We start from the raw sequence: 2385 nt of genomic DNA, 5'->3' as shown, positions 1-2385 counted from the left end.
CTTGGGTTGTTACCAACATCTGGTGAAAATTTCATGTCATTAGCACCTCTAGTAATATATTTACTGAGAAAAATGGTGACGTGTTCAATACTTATTTTACCCAATGTATGTCTAAAACATGGGTCTCCAACCAGTAGCTCGTGAGCTACCTGTAGCTCCTGGGCTCATTTAAAGGAGCTCTTCAGAGCTTATGAAAAATTAGGAGAAGCAAAATTTAATTTGTCACTGGCCAAACAAACTTTCATTTAATTCCAATCAATCAATAGATGTACCTTCCCCTTGGTTGTCAGTTTAGGGTTCAGTATGGTYGATTGGCAGACGACGCACATTTACGTGGCTGGCATTTGTTTTCGCACACACTTTTCATAGACCCTTGAGACAAACTGTGCCAAACTCCTGGGAAAACCCTCCTGCTGCAGTATATGTCACTACCCAACGTTGTTTGTGCACAAATCTGTTGCAGTTAAACCCTAAGTTATTAGTGTAAAATACAATATAATAAGAATGGATAATCACAAAAAGCACAATTATGTAAATTTGGTGTTCTTTGTAATAGTTTTGTGTGAATTGAAGACAAAGTTTTTGTGCAAAACATGCTTATTCCAACGGTTTAAGTTTAAAATTAAATGTTGCAAAAATTAGCTCTCGGACAGTTTCATTTTGTGAAAGTAGCTGTTAAGAAGGAGTAAAAGGTTGGAGACCCCTGGTCAAAAAATTTCTTTTATTTATTTATTTTTTCAGAAATCCAGGATGGCCACCATAGCTAAAATGCAAAATTTACCATAACTATTGTTCTGATGCGCTTGAAGAAATTTAAAGTTATTAGAGGTTAGTACTGATTTTAAAAGCACAACACTATATTCTTAGGTTTTCCTTTTTTGTAATGTTGACAGTGTTTAATCTATTATGTTTTGATTGATAGTAGATTAGTTACATGTTCGAAATATCTGTGACAACACATAATTAAACGTTGCGATGACATTAGCTGAGGATTTTGTCTGAATGCCTGTGATTCAGCCGTAGGTCAGTAGGGGGCGAACACAGGCATTGAAGAACCTGTATAAATAGATGAACTTCCTGGTTTTTCGCCAGTGTTGGTTTCCTGTCAGCTTGAGTGACAATAAACCTCACTCAGATCCAGAGTTCTGGTGTTGTATGGTTTTGATTCCTTCTACAAATCATTTTATTTAACAATGATGTTTTTAATATCAACTTCAGTTTATTGAATACAAATTTTCTTACACACTCTTAACCTGAAGTGTGAACTCGTATAATTACAAGGAACTCTTTTACCACAATCAGTGAATCAATGAAGAGGAAACTAAACATGTCTTGTTTTGGATTTGACAAGTTTACTTTTATTTATTAGCACCTCAAGTGAGAAAATGATTTTATCAATGTTTGCATCAGCTTAAAAATATTTTATAACCAGAGCTGATTCTGTTTGTCATCAACTCGCAGGAAGACGGGCGCGTCTTATGAGGCTACCTGTTCACCAAGGGTCAGCTGAGGTCGACAGGTGGTCACAGTGAAGGTGGCAGAGCTGAAACAGGTCTTAACTCTTCTGCTGATGAGGAGGATTGTGATCATTCAACAACCCTCAGCTCTGACTTCTTTTCAAGCTGTGAAGGTGTGTCTTCAAAAATCCCTCTTCTTAAATTTACTTTCTCTTTTCTAATAGGCTTTAGAGCAATTAATATTATTATTAATTTACTTTTGCAAGTCCATTCATCAACCTTTTATTGCAGAGAAGCAGAGCTTGCCCACCCTACAGGTGCTTCAGTCCTACCATCGCTCATGAACGAGGCGCCCAGAAGTTTCAGCTCCTTCACACGAGGCAAGGACTCAACTGGAGCTGGAAGTAACTGGAAGGAGGTCCATTTTTTTCAGGTGACAGTTTATAAAACTTTCTATGGGAAGAATGAATGTTGATCAGATTTCTGTCGTTGTGTGAGATGTGTGTCTTGTGTGCTATTACTGAATGTCGTGTGTGTTTTATGTTGGCATGTAAGTTGAACCTGAATGTCATATTAGAGCTTTTGTCTCATTTGATGGAATTAGGATTCTGGCCGGTCTCTGTGCCTCTGCTTCTCTCTGYCAGTCTCTCCACACTGCCCACTACCCACTACTGAACTATGCCAAAAAGTCACAGAGCCCCACCACCACCTCTGACCCTTCCACACAACAAAACAGACAATCCTGTTTGTGTTCAAGACGATCCAAAGACTTTTGTGTGATAACTGTGTTTTGGGGTTAGAAATGACTGGGAGGATTAAAAATTGAATTACTGGGGTTGGGATGTTAGAAAAGTACATATACTTAGGTTTATGTTGACATGTTTTTTTTTAAATACATTTAATAATTATTCCGTTTTCCATTTCTAGT

The 2385-nt window shown here is 37.6% G+C and overlaps 1 long non-coding RNA gene across 1 annotated transcript in view; it reads left to right on the top strand.

Moving 5' to 3' along the window:
• LOC106521803 (uncharacterized) overlaps window positions 1-2385 on the top strand; it is a 248698-nt gene that overhangs the window by 232807 nt on the left and 13506 nt on the right. Inside the window, exons 7-8 of the long non-coding RNA XR_001310714.1 lie at window positions 1462-1630; window positions 1749-1890. This is a non-coding gene — a long non-coding RNA (uncharacterized LOC106521803). The remainder of the gene's footprint in view (window positions 1-1461; window positions 1631-1748; window positions 1891-2385) is intronic.

This window comes from Austrofundulus limnaeus, unplaced genomic scaffold (assembly GCF_001266775.1).
Source record: "Austrofundulus limnaeus strain Quisiro unplaced genomic scaffold, Austrofundulus_limnaeus-1.0 Scaffold116, whole genome shotgun sequence".
Lineage (NCBI taxonomy): Eukaryota > Metazoa > Chordata > Actinopteri > Cyprinodontiformes > Rivulidae > Austrofundulus > Austrofundulus limnaeus.
The sequence above is the reverse complement of the archived record's forward strand: the minus strand, read 5'-3'. Positions and strand labels throughout refer to the sequence as shown.